The following is a 19,743-nucleotide window of genomic DNA, read 5'->3' on the forward strand; positions in this document are numbered from 1 at the left end:
TCTCTAACAATAAACCCAGCCGGTGAAGAAAGATGGCTGTGTTTTATGTCTCTTGGTGCCCGCCCACAAAGATGCTTGTGGCCTGCCATTTGAGGCACGGCTTTCTAAAAGTAACGTTTTTATTTTATCATAGTAGCTATTTTATGCTGATCACTAAGACATTAAAAATGTGAACAGTGATGTCGTTTTTTTGATTGATGGCCAGTCTTATCTGCAACAACCAATGACTGTGTTCCTGAAAATAAGGTTTTATACACGGGCGTGCGTATGCGATCAATACGTCAATTTTTGCACTAGAGAGTCCTGCACATTTTTCAAATTGTGGCATTGTGTAATGCTAGACATGTCATGTGTTTTGTATTTTATGGACGCGTTTCTCTCGTGAAGTGACATAAGTGAAGAGGAAAACATTCGATCATTCTATTATCAGAGGTTGATGTGAGTACAAGTAAATATATCAACATAAAATTTGGTGACCATCGACCACAGTTTTGGCACATGAGGCAATGTTTAGATTCCTACACTATGGGTTTACTTTAAACTGTCATGTTGCATCATTGTATGGCAAGTGATAAAGGACATATCACATTAGTGTCAGCAATGAAAGAGGCATTTGAACCGTTTTAATACAAGATTCCATGGAAGCCATAAAGCAGACGATCGTTGAACTGAGTCGAAGCGATATGCCAACCCATACGATATATTGTATGTGGCTCTAATATTAGCCATACATTCAGCAAATAGTATTGTAAAACTTAGGATATCATCATACATTCAAAAGCAATCATTCCGTATCAATCCAGTGAGATTTTGCTTGATGATACATCTCCAAAGAGGAAGCATATTCACAATTCGCTGCACTTTGCCCCATCCAATACGGCTGCCCCGTTGACGTACTCAAGGTGTCTTTGTATATGTAATATAAATGTTGTCTATCGTAATACTTGTGTTAAGCTCATACACAGTTTTTGGACTCAAATGGCAGAAATTACATTATTGATGCAATAGCCAAGGTGAAGTAGCATCAGCAGATCAGACAGGCAGAGGCAAGTTACAGATGAGCAGGAAAGTCTTTAGTGTGCAGAAGGCGAGGTTGTGATCTCCACCTGTCTATGTGTTCCCAGGGCTGGTAAAAACAGAGCAGACTTGAACACAATCTAGTGAATTACACAGCTTGAGCCTGAAGGGGTTTCTGTGACCCTTCAGCCACGACGGACCGGCAAACTACAGTGAGCAGCTCAGGCATTTGTAGTGGAGGTTTGCACAGGTGCATCTGATCAGCCACCACCAACCAGCCTGCGGGAGGGAGCAATCAATTAAAACTTGACTGCATGATTCGACACAGCAGAGGGCATTCTCAAGGTCCTGGTTGGTGCGCTCTGACTGGCCATTGGACTGGGGATGAAAACAAGACGTTTAACTGCCTGTGGCCCCTAAACCTTGGAAGTGAATTGGGGGGCCACGATCGGACACAATGCCCAAGGGGGATGGCATGTATACTGACCACGTGTGTCCCAATCAGATTTGCGGTTTTGAAAGCAGAGAGGAGTGGAATGACATTGTTGGGGGGGCGGGAAGATGGCCTTTCTCTTCCTCCGCGTGTTCTTTAATTTCAGATGATGAGGATGTTGGTCATCCAAATACAGGCTGGAGACGATGAACAGTACCTTTGAAGGGTTTATTTGCAGAACATTCTGGACACCCGTGGTTTACAGACAATGGCTGCGGATCACGAGTGCAAAGAAACAAAGGAGTCACAACATATTTATATCATCAGAAGGGCAGTACTGAAACTCACGGTGAGGCATCAGTACTTTCGTTTCTCCTAAACAGATTCTTAGCTTGTATCAACTGGCACATTCCTATGGTCTGTGTGACTCTACAAGGTCTCCAGTAAGGAGTGTACCAATATTAAGTGATGATTGCTTCAAGGACGCAAAGTTACGCTGCGGGCTTGGGAAAGTGATACAGTATGACTACCGTAAATATGGGCAGTATACACACTTCAATATGAACCGCTTTAGAGAAGCGGTTCACAACGGTGAGGATGGTGCTGTTCCCTCTGCTGTTCGTATTCCTGTGACAAAATCCACTGTGATATGGGACCATGGCCGATGAGGTACAGGAAGGAAGGCCTGAAGAAGGCCTGCAGGATCTGGTGAGATGGCTTGTTACGGGCACTGGTGGCGCAGGCTGCAACAAAATCTTTGACATCCATAGAGGACCACCAACAATACCTTCGTCCGTGCATTGGCTGGACCAAATGGCATCACACGGTAGTTGAGGTGCCCAAGGTGTGTGTTGAAAGCCGTTTTCCTCTCATCCCCTTCCTGGATGCATACTAGATGGTAGGTATTATGCAGATCCGGTTTAGAGAATATACTGTAGAATTATGCTATGGGGTAAAGGCTGATTTAATCAGGGGGAGCTGGTAATAGTTCTTCAGGGTAATCTTGTTCAGTTCCTTGTAGTCAATACAGGGACAAAGGGTCTCGGCTTTCTTATCTACAAAAAAAGAACCTGCTTCCACTGGGGAGGAGGATGGTCTTTTTATCCTAGCAGCTAATGACTGTACAGTTTAGTAGAAGGTAACGGAGCCCCAGTGTAAGTCAATTGCACAGTCAGGGCCGGTGAGGTAAAGGGACATGGCTCTAGATTTACTGAATACCTTCTGTAGGTCATGGTACTGAGGGGGAATGCCAGCCAAGTCTACGTCAGGGGTAGTAGGGCCTGCCTCGGGGTCTGCAGTGGGAAGAACAGAAAAAGCAGATTTCAAACACAGTTTGTGGCAGTGCTCACTCCATCCCAGCACTTTTTGCATGTGCCAATTGACATGTGGGTTGTGAGTGCATAACCAGGGATGACCTAAAAGGAGTGGTTACCAGACATGACCAATTTGACAGGGGATGTGCGATGGGTCACTCTGGCCAGATCCCTCCCATTCAAGACATGGGCTACCAGTGGTCTTTCGAATGGAACGAGAGCACACCCAACCACAGGAAGTTCTCCTCAGCTCCCGAGTCCACCAACACTTGCAGAGGAAGCTGGAATGGACCGAAGTACAATTAGGCTGGTAGAACCAGCCGGGAGGGAGTCGTGGGTGCAGTGTTGGTTTGGCCTGGTAGCACAAGCTACTCTTACTGGCGAGCAGGCCTGTTTGGCCGTACTGGGCGGGCTGAGATGAAGTGGCCCTGGGTCCCACAATACATGCATGCCTTGTCCCGCATGCGACGTATCCTTTCCGTGGAGGTCAGGTGCGCATAGTCCACCTGCATAGGTACCTCCCTGGGTTGTTCTACTGAAGAACAAGGGATGGAAAGAGATCGTGGGGACCAAAATCGGTTACCCTCTTGGGTAGAACATGGGTAAGAGGACCATGTACCATCCTGTCGCCACTCAGCAGCCCTCTTGAGCAGGCGTTTTGTCAAGATGGATTGCCAGTTCAACGTAGCGGGCCAGGCTTGTTGGAACATCTCTCAGCGCCAGCTCATCTTTTATCCACACGCACAAAACCTCACGGAAAATGCCACGGAGGGTTTCCTCATTCCACCCAGAGTCAGCTTCCGAGGTCCAGAACTCCACTGAATATTGCGCCATGGACTGGTTCCACTGTTTCAGAAATAAAAGGAGATGGGGGACTCTACCTAGCGCTTAGGATGGTCAAAAACTGCCTTGAGACAGACATTCAGCATAGTCCATGTCCAGGTTTGACTCCCAAGAGAATGTTGCTTCTGCCCAGGGAAGAGTCCTTCCATGGAGTGGTCCGATAACATAATGTACCTTCCTTTTATCAGAGGCAAAGGTCTGAGGGTGCTGGCAAAACACCAGGTTGCACCAAAGGATGAAGCCTCTGCAGTTGTCCAGATCTCCAGCGAAGGACTCATGGTCCATGGCATATGAATCTCAAGGGGGCAGTGGGACAGGAGCAGGGGTGGCAAGAGAGTGGTTGGTGAGCTTCTGGGCAATAATAGTTTGGGTAGAACTGACCAAGGCTTGAAGCATCTGCTCATGTTGTCCAAGCAGAACTCTCTAACTGGCAAGTGCCTGGTGACAGTTGACGGCTCTTGGAGGTTCTGCTCGGCCCATTGTTGGGCAGTCCACACTGCTAAGCTCTGACACAGTTTTCAGACCCAAATGGCAGAAAGCCGCAATAGGCACGGTAAAGTAGCATCAGCAGATCAGGAAGGCTAGCAGAGGTAAGTTACAGATGAGCAGGAAAGTCTTGGGTGTGCAGCAGGTGAGGTAGTAATCGCCACCTGTCTATGTGTTCCCTAGGTTGGAAGAAACAGCGCAAACTTGAACACAATTTCGTGAATTTCACAGCTTGAGCCAAAAGGGGTTTCTGTGGCCCTTCATCCACGAGGGACCGGCAAACTGCAGTGGGCATCTCAGGCATATCAAGTGGAGGTTTGCACAAGTGCAGCCTGATTGACCAGCACCAACCAGCCTGGGGGAGCAATCAATCCAGACTTGACTGCCAGATCACCACAACTAGCTTGCGGTTGTTGCACAAAGCGCCATTCAAGATGGGATTGGCAATGCTGGAAGAATATATGGAGCAAAGTCGTTGCTGTCTCGTCTGCAGGGTCTTAATTGACCCCCCATTTCATGTGCCCCCCGTTTAAGGTTGGTGACCGGTCTGGCTCTTCCATCAGCCTCACTCTCTAGTCTGGGATGGAAGCGTTTTAAGGGGATGAGTATTTCCCCCTTCCCAGAATGCAAATGGTGCCTGTCAATCAATGTATTTTAATAAGCCAGCCTTCCAGATGCAACTGAACAACTCGCGACAGGGCTAAACATGGCTGTCCCATATTTGCTCACCGACTGCCAAAGGGCAAAATGTAGATGTTCACTCCTTTGCCTTTCTGTGACTCTCCCAGTCACTTTATTGCAACTTGCTGAAGACACTGCAAGCTCCCGTCGCAAAACATCCGATGTGAAGTCATGGTGATCAATTGTTTGAGTACCATCTTGGTCTCATGATTAAGAGGACTGTGTAAATCCCACTTCTGATTGAACCACAAAATGTCTTGGTGATTTACGGATCAAAGATTTTGTTTTTAGCTCCTACGACTAACTTATTGAAAAATCTATCGGCAGGAATGGATTGAGATCGACCTCAAAGGTCCCACAATAAACAGTTCATCTTCTGATTACAAAGCAATTATATATCGAAATCGCAGGCCCACGTCACTGCATGCAAATCATACGAGGAGCTGAGAAAAAGCTGGCAATAGAGTAGAAACAGAGGGAGAGAAGAATTTGGAGTTATTGTGCGAATGGCAGGGAAATGACGGTCAAGGAAAATTCTAATTGGCAGGAGGCCTTGCTATTTTTTGCTCCTTGGGCACCAGTCCACCTTGACGGAGGAGGGGAAAACCCCCCAAGAAGGTGCAGTGATTCGTGCCTCTTTTTGTCTTGGGGCCTCCAGGGTTTTCCTCCATTTTTGGCTCCTTAACATTCACAAATGGGAGGATAGTCAATGTATCCTTAAGAAGACTTGGCTGGAAGACAGCAATAACAAAGATACTACACAACATTGCCAGTCTATTTCTCTGGTTGACATTATCAACCCTCCTCTATTGCAGATGAAAAAGACTTCAAAGTTTTCCTGCAGTGTCTTTTGTTAAAATGTGCAATTTTGCTTCTAAAGTCACAGGTAATTGAAGCTCCTGCGGAAAGCCAAACAAGTCAGAGGCAAAATGTGAACTCAGTGCCCTCAGGCTGCTGGCTGCCATTGTTTATGGACTCGTTTGTATGCCTGTTTTCATTCACCACCTGACCCCCAAGTAGACGCGCAAAAAACTGGAAAAGCTCATGTAGAGCCATTTCACCTCACCTGACCCACATAGGCAATTCACCAGTGTCACGAAAAACATTTTCAAGGTACGCCGGTCACCTTTGATGATAGGGCTACGTAAACTGTTATTGCACTGAATTGAAGGTGACATTTTATAAAAAAACAACAACAAAGGATTTTATATTGTTTGTATCCAAATATTTGCCTGACAACCCAAATGTGAAATTAAACAACCCAGGAAATCTTCTTAAATCTGTCCCGCTCTGAAAATATGTCGGTGAGGGAGCAGTTCTGCACTGGTGCATAACTGATACTAATTTACATAATAAACGCCTCCACACTGAGCTTCTCTGCCCATGACTTAATCCGCCAGGCCAGGCAAAGATCCAAAGGCACTTTCAAGACATGGCCAGAGCCCGGCCACCAGACTAGACGGAAGTATGACCGTATCAAAACCAAAAGGATAAGCAGAGCTGCTGTGTTATTAGTTTAGCATTAGCTAACAGTGTTGCCAGCGTTAGCTTCTGATAACCGGCATATTTTCAAATGTCAGCTTGGGGGTGGAGGCATTTGCGTTTATGATTAATGTCGTGGTGTGATGCATGGCATCATGTACACTGTAAAATAACACTTGTATTTATGTTTAGAGCTCTACCTGCCGCTTTGGCATGCACTAGACAAATATATTTTCATGTGGACGTCGAATAGTTTTTATGGTGTCCATGGCGATGTTTTGGGACTGTTGAGGCAATGATGATCGTCAGCATCCTTCAAATTGAAGCAGGACAGACAATTGAGTCAAAAATGTGAATCAGGCGATGCCTGCGATAGAATCAATGCTTATCCTTTTCGCATAATCCACCATATAATTTGTTGTGATTATCTTCTGATTTCATATAATACGGCTGATTTGATTTTTGCTGTGAAGCAACAGACAGAGTTTAAAAGACAATTCAGAGTCTTCAATTCACCTGACATGAATGGTGAGTCATGTCGTTCATTTATGGTTCACGTCTTCTTACGGCTGAAAAGCTTTTGGTAATGAGATTGAATGTACTGTTTTAGTGTTAAATAAATGGTTGAGAAGTACATTGGCAATAGTTGCTCTCCTTTCCCATTACACAAAATCAGCCGTATCCAAATGATGGCTTAAAAAAAATCCCCAACTGTATTTACAGTCAGCTCTTTTAGATGCGGTGAAGTAATCCTGCATGCAGAGATTCACCGATGGGGCTGCTCGTCGTGTTTTGATCGCCGCGTTTGTTGTGTGCCTCCACCGATTGTGCACCGTTCTCGTCTTGCTCGGGAATTAAACATGAAAAGGCATTAGGATATCAAACGTAGCGTTCACTCGCCGACACAAGCGCACACGCAGAGCAACGAATGAGCTCATTAAGCGGAATTGCTACACGGAGCCATCCCTAAAGCAGCCTCATCGCATTAAAGGATCGGTTGATTTCTCGATGATGAGATGTGTCGTCAATTACCGGGGGATGACGTTGATGTCGTTCTGTGATAGCGTTATGTAAAATGCTGAGCAAAGAGGAGGGAAAAACAACAGGCAGGTGTTTGGCCCCTTCTCATGCCCCCTATTGGTCTAATTGGCAGGGGAGAGCCAGTGTTTACGTGTATGCGCACGGCACCTTTCATTGCAACTCGACTTTCATCATCAAACACGGCGTTTAATGAGACCGACGAGGATATGGCGCCTGTTTTACATGTGCGCGGATAGACCTTTGCATCATTTTTAAAAACAAAAGGAGCTGGGGTACTTCTGTTGACCTGCACTGAAAAGAAAAAAAAAATTCGGATGAGACATGAATATTAATCGTAATTAGACAGATATAGATTTACTTTTCGTGCTGTTTTTCGCGAACCGTGATGTTCTGAGAAGATCGCAAGATGTGGTAGCCACCGGCCCAATCAATCTCTTTGTTCTGCCAGAGTGCTTTGCCACAGTCCTCATTTTGCTCATGCGCTTTTACTCACGCTTCGACTTGCAAAAAAAAAATAAAATGAATAAAAAACCAAGGAGCAACCTTGCTTTTTACTGGATATACCTGCACATTCATCAATGTGACATTGTAACGAAACAGAGGCGAAACGATCCCAAGGTGCATACTTCTCTCGATCCATCTCTCACACCCGCATGCATATGTTGATTTACAGCACGGGTACATTTAGGGACATCCATTAGACCCACAGTCTGGGACGACCAGGAGAGCATCAAAATGCATCTTGCCTGGAGTTTGCTCAGCAACGTGTCTCACAAGTGACCCTTTTACTTCTCATTCATTGCACCCTTTCATCCACGACTGTGACCAGCATATTCCGAAAAACATATCATGCACCGCCAACACGGCAACACTGAGACGCACTGTTCACTGGCCAAATGACTCAACCTGTGGAGTCGAAACTTTTTTTTCCACCGTGGAATAAAATTGCATATCCACACAGGAGCCTGTGCTTATGATTATTAACCATTAGGATTTCAGATGAAAATTAATGTACAATAATTAGGACAACAAAACTTAAGCAGTGCACTTAGTTATAGACAAAAATGTACATTAAGAATTAGTCTCGCGCATAAACATGAAATAAAAATGCAACCAAAATACACGTTTAAAAACAAGCATTTCTTAAAGACCAAATGAGTCAACTGAAATGTAGCTTGGCTGCATTTGTTTTCAATGCGCATTTGTCTCACTTCATTTTCTTCGGTTCGGCGTCTTCATCTTATGAGACATTTTCAGTCGTTTTAATGTTTGATTGCATTGTTGTTTTAAATATATATTCTTTCGTACTTAATTCAGTAGAGTTGTAACTGACCACTAGAGGGAGCTCGCACACCACTAGTGGCACACTACACTGAGAATCACAATTGGTTTTGACAGCTCTAGTATTTGAACAAGCCTATGTCTGTCGAAATATATTGTTTTTAGTTTTTTGCCCTGACCTTCTTCCGAGAACATTGTGATAAAATTTCAATTGAAACAAAAAATGACAAACGCCACTTGTTGACAAAGCATCAACATAGCGTAAACATGAAACATATTCAACTCATTGAACAAACCCCATCATCTGTGAAGAAAGTATCTATCAAATGACAACCACATTACCTTCCATTGATATCCCAATACATTTGCAGTGAATGGCAGCACCAGCAGGATACGATAATAATCATTTTTATCTTTGCTGAGGATGAACGCATGGAGCACAGCGCTCAGAGGGTTCGGAAGCATCAACAAAGCAACAAAGCCAAGGGCATTATGGAATGTACATGAAGCTTATGGAATACACAAGATCAAGAGTTCGAGCCCATTTGTGGCCTGGGATGTAATTAAACACTAATCCTCTATGGCCATCTGCGACAATACTGTGTTCGGATTTGTTCATCTTGTGTACTGAGGGCAGAAGTAATGATCGTGCCCCAGAATTGTCCATTTAAAATTACAATTGAATTCAGCTTCACATCTGCCATGTCTGCATTTGTCAAGCTGAATTCCTTTGATTCAATTCAATTTCGAAACGTGTAGATTGAATAATAGGGGTGTCGGGCTTGACCCCTGGGGAACCTCACTGGCCAAAAAGGGAGTGTTGAGAAATAAACTGGATTTTTAAGATGTACTGTACATACAGTAGTATTCATTGAATAGACAGGTCTGAAAACTACCCCAGGTCCTGAAAACCTGGACTCACCCCCACTCATGAAACTCGTGAGTGGGGGTGAGACTCACTTTGGCTCAAATTGTCATTGAATGACAATGACAATTTTAATATGCTTATATTTATATTTTAAATTTTATATTTATATTTATGTATCTACTTTTTGTCTTCTACTTTCTCCCTTTTCTCCCTTTCACAAATGTGCTGCTGTAAATTGGGAATTTCTCCATTGTGAGACAAATAAAGGTTTTCTTATCTTTTCTTATCTTATCATGTGTTGGATTTGTGCCGATAAGTAGCGTGGGCTAGTGAGTGACATCATGAACTGGCTTGGCCCATTCAATAAACAGCTCACATTGCATTTGTGGTTGTGGCATCACAGTACTGAAACGAATGAATGAAATGAAATCACATGCAAACACGTTATTTTGGAAGTGTGAGTGACAAATTTTCCCATCCAGCAGACTACCAATTTGCTTACCGATGCACTGTCACGTTGCAATATGTGTGCGAGCTCACTATTCACTTCGGGGAAATTGCATAAGACGCACAGCTGTTCTCTGTTCCCTTTGTCGGAAGTGTCGAAAAAGCAGCTTTGCTCCCAACCAACTAAGCCACAGGCAGCTTAGGTACAGTATCTTATCACTTTATCCGAACCGCCTATTTGCTGACCGATGTCGTTTTCTCCTATCTGTCAAGTAATCAGAGACTTGTTACATTAACACCAAAAGATCAGCAGCCGGCCCGTCGGCAGGGCCACTAATCCTCAAGGTGTTAGCGAGTCATGAACTCCGGATTATCCGTACGATCTATACTCATGATTAGACGAGGGGACGCGATGACATGAGATGATAAAATGACCTATGACGCTTCAATTCACTCAAGATAAAGTCACACAGCTTTGTTATACTGACGCTTTATATGTGCTCTTAATTCGCTCTGTACCATGTGCATGTAACAGTGAATTGTTACGAGTGGAGAGCATGTGGTTGTGGTGATGACGCAACACTGTTACACAAACATAGACATCCTATGTTGAATTTAAGAAGCTAGAAGATAAGAAATACAGTAATCCCCTCTCCATTGCGGCTTCTGGGTCAAGAAGAAGAGAACTCGAAATAGTACCCCAGAAACACAAGCACACAAAACTCACACCTGCAAAACTATCAGCCACATGCATCCCGAACTAAACAACCCCTCCAGGGATTTTGACATTCAGCGTCTTGAGCGACACATTACGTAACGGTGAAGGTTGAGGAAGAAGCGGAAAGCAGACGCCCCCCGAGACCCGCCATGTCCCCCGGTGGAGCTTTGTCGGAGAGATGGCGGCAGACACAAAGAGCCCAGCGTGGCACCTCGGCCTGGCGCCTCATGGGGAAAATTGATTGCCATGTTTTGTCTGTACTTTTATCTGAGGGAACCGGCAGCGCCAACAACATGATTTACAGCGCTTGTTAAAGACCTACGACTAGCAACAGTAGAGTTTAAAATGTCAGCTCGCCACTCGGAATGAATGCAAATGTGACTCACGCTGCTCGTGTAAATTTTCCGAGTTGTGAACAGAAGCTTGTTTGGAATGAGAAAAAACAGCAGGGTCAAATTAAAAGGCACTATATAACGCGGTAGGGAGGGGTAAAACAATTCCTTTTTTTAATGATCTCTCTATATTGCAGCTGGGGTGGCCTGGTGGTCGACTGGTTCGATTCTGGCTGTGGCCTTCCTGTTTGGCACCGATGTCAAAGTCAAGGCCCGGGGGCCAGATCTGGCCCGCCACACCATTCTATGTGGCGCACGAAAGCAAATCAATCATGTCAAGTTCCATGATGCTTGCTAAAATCTGAACTCACATTTCAAATTGTCATATGTAATCCACAAACAGTCATTATTCTTGACTTCTGATTGTAAAACTAGTGATTCATCCATTTGTTGTGCGCTGTGTATGTAATATGTGGAGGGGATTAAACATTTATATGGTTTCCCGCACCCCGCCTACTGCCCGGAGATGGCTGGGATAGGCTCCAGCACACCCCGCGAAACCTTGTGAGGATAACCAGATCAGAAAATGGATGGATGGATGGATATATTGCAGCTATGGCCGGTTGGTCTGGAACATGTCCACTGCCAAATATTGCACTAATATTGTATTGTAATTACGGTGTGATTCTCACATCACAAATGTGCACATGCCTACACTGGAATGTGCTCTATTTTCCCAACAGGGCATTTTCAGCCTTTTTTCATTTTCAAAAACATTCACTTGAGATCCATTTTCAAATACTGTATTTGTGCACCTCCAAAACAATACGGCATCAATGGCCCTCAAGGGCTGGATGCCTCTGTTCACTTTCAGAAGAGGGTTAGAGAGTGGAGCGTCCAGAAGCTAATATCTTTTTGTCACAGGAAGTCAACCGGCTGTTTCTCTTCTCCACCCCCACAGCAACAACACTGGGTGGTAACGCCTCTTGTGGCGGTTCTGATTATTGCCTATTGTGTGGGGGGAAAACTCGCATCTTTTGAGATCTCACTTTGGCTAAAAAAAAGCACCCATTGCTGATTTTTCCAGCCGCCCCACCCGACCCCTACTGATGTCCCCCTGTGGTCTCTCCCCGGTGGTGGCATTAAACAGTGAGTTACCTCCGCCTCCAGACGGTGGAATAGGTCAGCTCCTCGGTTGCAGTCTGCACTCCTCAAAACACACACGCACTGTTTACCTGTTTGCTGTAAATGCCACGAATAGATGCGTTTCATATACAAACGGGATGGGCTGGCTCTATAAATCCCATCTGATGAATTACATTGGATGACTTCATTGGGCTTTACGTTTATAAATCCCCCACTCATTAAACTCTCATTCCCCTTGGAAATGAAGCGTTCTTTTTTATTTCTTTATTTTTTTTTAACTCCACATTGTGCTCAAGCTGTTTGCTTTCAGACTTTTTGACTGATTAGGAAAATAGTTGATCTAGTTTCATGTTGGAAATGAGATTTTACAAATGTTAGTTTATTAGGCTCGCATGAAGTTAAAATGGACACAGCCGCCCCAAGATTCAATGATGTCGGCAGCTCAAGCTGATTAATGGATGTGCTAAAATGTGAAATAAGAATGACCTCATCAAGTTTGCTTTAAGGTTTCTATACAAGGCGAGGGCACGGCTAGACAGCTTTTGTTTTATGGCGTGTTTCATACACAAGCTAACTCAATGTGTTTCACCTAGTTACAAAACACATTTGGACATTGAAAAAAAAAACGCAATAATTTAAGACATTTAAAAATGAAGTAGAGAAATAAAAAGTATTTTACTAAATTACTAATAGAACATAGAGCGCAAGTACACGATTTGGGAAAAAAATGTTCAAGAAATGCTATAAAAGACCTTAATCATAGTTATGGGCATAATTTTTAGCCTGGATTTAAAAGCATTTCCACTTCGGGCTAACTTCAATTCTGTTGGCAGCTTATTCCACTTGCTTTCAGCATAACAGCTTAAGGCTGATGCACCATGTTTGCTTTGAACTCTGAGCTACACTACCTCAGAACCATCTTAGGTTTATAGTCTCGGAAAATTTCCATTCATCCATCCATATTCTACCGCTTATCCCGGGGTCGGGTCGTGGTGGCAGCAGCTTTAGCAGGGAAGCCTAGACTTCCCTCTCCCCAGCCACTTCTTGTAGCTCTTCCAGGGGGATCCCGAGGCATTCCCAGGCTAGCTGGGTGACATAGTCTCTCCAGCGTGTCCTGAGTACTGCCGGTGGGACATGCCCAGAACACCTCACCAGGGAGGTGTTCAGGAGGCATCCTAATCAGATGCCCGAGCCACGTCATCTGGCTCCTCTCGACGTGGAGGAGAAGCGGCTCGACTCTGAGCCCCCCCCAGATGACCGAGCTTCTCACCTTATCTCGGAAAATTTCAGAAGCATATTTTTTAAAGTCTATTTTCCATCTAACTGAGACACAGTGGAAAGTCTTGAGGAGTGGAGTAATGATCCAGTCTCTTAGTTTTGACAGTATACAACTCTGAAATAATGCTAGCATGAACATAAGGCGGTGCTGCAATTATAGACCACTAAATTTCTCATATCATCAGCCTAAAGGCATAGTCGCCAAGTAGTTTATTTGAGAGTCCAAACTGAGCCATCATAAAATCTTTATGAACTGGACTGGCCATATTTTATTTCATCAGTCAAGTATAAAATGTTTCAGCCACTAATTTCACAAAACCCCTCCCACACAATTTCAACACTCAACTTTTTTGATCAGAAGTGACAAGCATATGACGAGAATAGCTAGCGGCTAGTGCAAAAAAGCTCACATGTTTATTCAGTGCTCTTCTTGTCAAACAGTGTAAACAGATGGACTCAAATGCTTGATACCAGTCGGAGAAAAAGTCAGAAAGTCGGTGCGACTGACAGTCCTATGAAGCATACAAAATGCAAACTCGTCGCTTTCCAAAGTGAGTTGCCGGCACCTGCTGACCAAATAATTCTCATGCACACACACGCGAGTCGAAAACCTGCGGGCGTCCACATGCTTCTTTGTGGGCGTCTATAATAGAGAAATGCATTTATCACAGCAAAGCAAATCCTGCATCCCCCGACAGTCTTAACACTCACATTTGTGATGACGGGACGACAACGGAGGCGGAATGCACGAGTTGCAGAAAAGAAGTAAAGGACTTCAGGAAACATGAAGGATAGGGGGCAAAGGGAAAAGAATGCACATTGTCACTTGTGACCCTTGTAGCACTTTTGGAAAAGATTTCTAGTATTACCATTGGCCAGCTTTCAAAGAGACATATTGTATTCCTTAAAAAAGTGACCCTCAATTAAAAAAATAAATAAAAATGAGGGTACGCACAATTTGGTGACAGAAAGTAGACTGGACATTAGACCAGGTGAAAGCAGGTCAAAGTTGTGGCGCAGGTGGCGGAATGCAACTTTGGTGGATTTCATCCAGGTGCCGACCGACAGATTCTGCGCTCATGTTATTGTATTTCATTCATAAATATGACATCAACATGTATCAGACTCTCTGAATCAATGTATATATATCTATTCAATAAATGCATTCTTTTTATTCTTATCTTTAATATCTTTTTATAAGCACCCGTGTACTGCAGGTGGGCTGTCACACTCAGACACATGATCAGCGTCATCTGAATGTCTCTTCTTCCAGTACCTTACAAATCTCGTGTCAAACTCAAGGCCCGGGGGCCAGATCTGGCCCGCCACATCATTTTATGTGGTCCGCGAAAGCAGCTCAAAGATGTCAACTTCCATGATCCTTTCTAAAATGTCTACCAAAATCTTAAATTCTCATATGTAATAAATAAGAGATATATTCTAAGCATTTTCTTGTTACCAAACCCCTCATGACAGTAACTTAAACAATAGCTGAATCAACACTTATTCTTGACTTCTTCATATGGTTTCAGTCATAACGGCCCTCCAAGTGAAACGCTAACTAAAATGTGGCCTGCGCCAAAAATGAGTTTGACACCCCTGTTAAAAAGAAATTTGCACTTGCCGATCAAGTTGAGTATGCTTCCATCATGCTGACCGCGCACCTCACTGGCATTGAATTTAATAGGGAATGAAGGGAGCCGCTTTGATTGGCCGGGAAATCAAGCCAAGACCCCTTCCTGGATGTAATCAGGACTAATAGCTGCAATTGTAGCCCATCAAATATGCTATTATATATTTACAAGGCCCGCGCTTTTGTTGTTGATCAGATCGAGCAGAGAAGCTTGCTCTTGAGGGCACGCAGTAATCAAAATGGGTCAGCGCCAAGTGTAGGCAAATCATTGAGTTCACCCGGGAGAGGTAAATGTCAGCTGAACTTTTTGTTTTTTGAGAGTCCACCTTTCGAAGAAGCTAGCTTCCTCGCTAAAAAAAAAAAAAAGTGCTGTGCTGACATTTCTAGGGCAGCCCTATATGTGTGTGTGTGTGTGTGTGTGTGGGTGTGGGTGTGGGTGTCTGGAAGCGTGGGTTTGTATCCTTTTGTGCTCATTTCTATACCTCACTGCAATGCACTCAAACACAAATAGAAAAGCAATTTAGCGAAATAAAGCCTATTCCCAGGGGGAATTTCGGTTAGTCAATCCCTGTTTTTTTTTTTCGCAGTAAAACAAAGTTAAACCTATCAAAACACACTTTTTAAAATACATTGTCAATGTATTTGAACATAAAACATCTAATAGCAAGCATAAAATGTATAAAAATTCCTGTACGCATTGTAGTGGATGTGGATGCATGTTCCCTCAACCATATTGTGACCTGATCACATGATAAGCTGTCCACTGTAGTAACTGCTATCCCTGAAAGGGTTAAAGAGGCAGGATCTTTGAACTGGTGTGTGATGTCAGCAAGTCTGCGTATGAGTGTCTGGGTGAGAGCGGTGGTTGACAGCAGCTTGTGTGAGAGTGTGCTCTGAGTGTGTTTGTGTTTTACTGTCCTTGGATTTATTATTGTATTTGTTTGAATAATCCCGTTGGTCAGAACAGCGGTGGGGTGAGGAGCAGTTTGTGGGTGGGGGTGGTCTCCAAGGGCCCACTTCATAATGCAGATGTGCTTCTTCTATACTGAGACTGTCGTGTGCAAATAAGATCATCCCATTTAAAAGGGAAAGAATGAAGCTGCTTTCTAATTGGCAGGGATATAGACTGTGTTGGCTGTGACCACTCCCACAGCGACGCAGCCCCTCACTCTTGAAATTACGCTAATCAGCCTTTGCGCTGGATTTACATCGATGACGAGCAATATAGAGCCCGTTGGGTATTTAACCCTTTCATACACCCTGTAACCTGATTACATAAGGTGTCCACTGTAGTAACCGCTGTCCCTGAAAAGGGTTAAAACACCTGCCATATAACTTTGCCTTCCACTTGGTTCATGCTGTCGACAGACTATTGATTCACATCAATAATAGTGTTAAATAAGACATATATTCCTTATCCTCTGCAAAAAACGACTCTTATTACTGCAGCTTACTGAGGCAGTTACAGCAGTTGTAAAAGTCTCCTTCATTGTATCTATGACTATTTTTATTACCGCATTGATTGATGATCGTGACGGGGGGGAAAACAGATTCCTTGACCCTGTTTACCTTCCACTGTTGTATGTGTGACTGTTGCTATGTCATATGGTTAGCTAGCACCGGTGAACACGTAAATTAGCGTGTACTCGAGGTAGTAAAAACACCTCAAGCATTGAGTTAATTTATTTATTTAAATCAAGGTACCCGAATTACTCCAGCACTCGTTTCAGCCCAAATTAGAATTCATCCCTGAATGTTCTTCTGCACCCCTTACTCGATTAAACTTGCAAAATGCCATGAAACAAGTCTGCATGTGCTGTAAACTCATCATTTTACCTTTTCCTTTTTTTTTTTTTTGCAAACATTTATTGTGTTTCTTCCTCTTGTGAACTTGCCAAGATGAGGCGCATTTCGGCACATTAACTGTCATTAAAAGTGGATTGCGTATGCCCATTAATTAGTCAGCCATACAGTAATTGGCATGCATTTTGATTGCCGCGATTAACTGTAGTTTATCTTTCATGATTATCAGACTTTAATTAGCCGACACAACAATCTCTTTCTCACACACACACACACACACACACACACACACACACACACACACACACACACACACACAGAAAAAAGTAGAGTAATAAGAGTGCTGTCGGACTATCACTAATTGCATTCTCAGGCATAAGTGTATTATTTCAACGGTGTGGTTTGTGGGTGCATAATCGTTGCAGTTCTCCAACAGCGGCACCAATTTCTTCAAGTTCGGAGGGAAGGACCGAGCCGCAATGCTGAAACTCTCCACTTTAATCTCCTCCATCCTCTTAATTGCTTGGCTCTCATCTCCTGCTGCTGTCTCAGGTCTGCCGACGCCATTTAGGCAAAAAAAAAAAAAAAAAAGGGCTTCCGTCATTGTCAGGCGGCGGGATGACGACTTTTAATGAGAAGCGACGGTCATGAAAAGGGGAGGGGTGTGTGTGTGTGTGTGTGTGTGTGTGTGTGTGTGTGGCGGGCTGGTGGGGGAGGGGGGGGGGGGGGGTCGCACAGGCTGCTGTTATGTAATTGCATCATTAGACGTGTTTTGGCACAGAGACGAGAGTTGGTGTTGTTTTAAACCGCTGCTTGTCTTTTTTTCCCATCGCTCAATAAAAAGGGTCATTTTTGGTTGTTGTCTTTGAATACGTAAGCGCTTGCTTCGCCCTTTCTAAAACTGTAATGATGTTGTCCCTTTGCCCTCATACATATTAAAAAAATAAAAGCAGGAACAGGTCTCCAGTTTGAACTTACCAATCGCAAATCACATGATATTACCGTTTTTTTCTTTGGATCTTTGATTTCAAGCCTTCATTTTCCCATACCTTTGGTCGAGGTTCACCGGTGGCAAGGTCGAAAAAAGCATTGGCCACTAAGCGCATTGAGTCACATCGCCCCTGTTGAGGACTTGCCACATCTGTCATGAAATTGTGGATCCAGCCACATATCAAGTCGTCCTTAATCAGCACTGATTCAACCCTGCCATAAATCATATTACTTCATTTGAGCTTAGGTAATTTTTTTTTCATAAATATGACGTACCGTGAGTTGATGGCCTCCCAGTTTTAGCATTTTCTGGCCTCCACGACTTGACCCAAGTCTCCTGACCTCAGAACCCTACTGGGTTTATTTTCCATCTCCTCAGAACCTAAACCGGTGAATGATTTGTCGAGCTGTAGCATCGTTTTGAAATGGTACAAGAGGTCTGGGTGGCGGTAGTTTCGGAGAGGAGACGATAACAAGTCTCAAACTGCCATGCATGTCAACAGTTGCCACGAGGCGAAAGAACGAACAAGAAGTTGTGTCATGTCGCAGCTCAAATGGCTGTCAGTGTGACGCAAACCCTCGGCTTTCATTCTCTGACTATTATCCCGTGTTGTGTCAAATGTGGCACGCTTGCACGACCGCAAGAAGCCACGCAGGATATTTCGGAAGGTCAACTAATTTTATGATGAACAGTATAGTGGTGAAATTTGTTCCTTGTTGACATTTTTGGAACATGGGCAGCGGCGGGCCCGGGGAGCTAAAGTGAGCCTCTGGTAATCTAAGTGACAAACTGCAGCTGATTTACACATGACCTCGTTTGGCTGCGGCTGATATTTAACTTACTGGACTGGAAGCGGAGCACCAAAGCTTTCGTGCGTTCTTGTTTTATTTTTTCGGGGGGATGTGGGAGGAAGCTGGAGAAAAACTAGGCAGGCACGAGGAGAACGTGAAAGGTTTGCAAACCCAGTAGCAAGGCATCTTTGGTATAAACATTTCTCAAATTTGTCCGGTTAGGCATCGAGAGACACATGATGCTAATGCGCTAACACACGCTATAAAACGCTGCGCAGCCGTGACAGTAATCAGGGCGAAAGACAGATGGTGGGAAAGAGGATTTTTTTTTTTTCTCCCCCGACGTGAGTAATGGCAACATGCGAAACATAATCTCCCGCAGTCGCCGGGGCCAAATCTATCAATGACATGAAGGCATATCAAAAAGGGAAGATTTGTAAAGGGACTCCATCCGTGTGTAAGATGGCGCATACGTAACCTGGTTGTGAAACGCGTATTGTTTCTCTCGGGGTGAGTCACGGACTCCGGAGTGGTCCTTGACAGATAATACCCGACTATTTACCACCTCCACTACACAATGTACTGAATGAAAGCGCTTTGCGCTCAAATGCTAATGCCAACATCTGTCCTTTTGCGACATGCGAGCGGATCAAAGCATCTGCCGGACGCGTGACGCCATTCGGGCGACCTGCGATTGCGAAAAAGGGCCCACCGCTTTTGTGTGTATGTGTGAGTGTGCGTGCACGTGTGTGCGCGCGCGATGATGCCTCGCTGATTCAGAAGATGACTATCAGAGATGGAGGAGTAGTGGTGCGACGGGTGTGAGTGAGTCATAATCGCTCGGTCAGAAGGCGATCAGATACGATAACGCGTTGATGTGTGTTGCAGAAATCCTCCCGGTGGATAAACACGGGGCAAATTCGGGTTTCACCACTCCACTCGTGTTAACTGACAAAAAGTCACTTGAAAGGAGGCGTATTTTGACTTAAAAACAGATCGCAGATGTCTTAAGCCCCCAAATTGCCAGACCAGTCTTTCAAGATCCAAAGAATATTTAGTTTTGACCCACCAAAAGAAAGTGTAGACTTGTAGCGGTAGAACATGAGTTGGTTTCGCCAAAGAGCGGCACAAATGAGGCTTTTTTGAAAAGAAGGGTCAA

At 44.2% G+C, this 19,743-nt stretch overlaps 1 protein-coding gene and 1 long non-coding RNA gene across 2 annotated transcripts in view; both read right to left on the minus strand.

Annotated features, from left to right (window-relative positions):
- prkcab (protein kinase C, alpha, b) overlaps positions 1-19,743 on the minus strand; it is an 80,908-nt gene that overhangs the window by 29,103 nt on the left and 32,062 nt on the right. The window lies entirely within an intron of this gene.
- LOC109515245 (uncharacterized) lies at positions 16,843-18,489 on the minus strand. The gene is made up of 2 exons (XR_002168153.1): positions 18,069-18,489; positions 16,843-17,356 (listed from the first exon to the last, which is right to left on the minus strand). It is a non-coding gene; the product is annotated as an uncharacterized LOC109515245 (long non-coding RNA).

Source organism: Hippocampus comes, unplaced genomic scaffold, assembly GCF_001891065.2.
Source record: "Hippocampus comes isolate QL1 unplaced genomic scaffold, H_comes_QL1_v1.1 scaffold98, whole genome shotgun sequence".
Classification (NCBI taxonomy): Eukaryota; Metazoa; Chordata; class Actinopteri; order Syngnathiformes; family Syngnathidae; genus Hippocampus; species Hippocampus comes.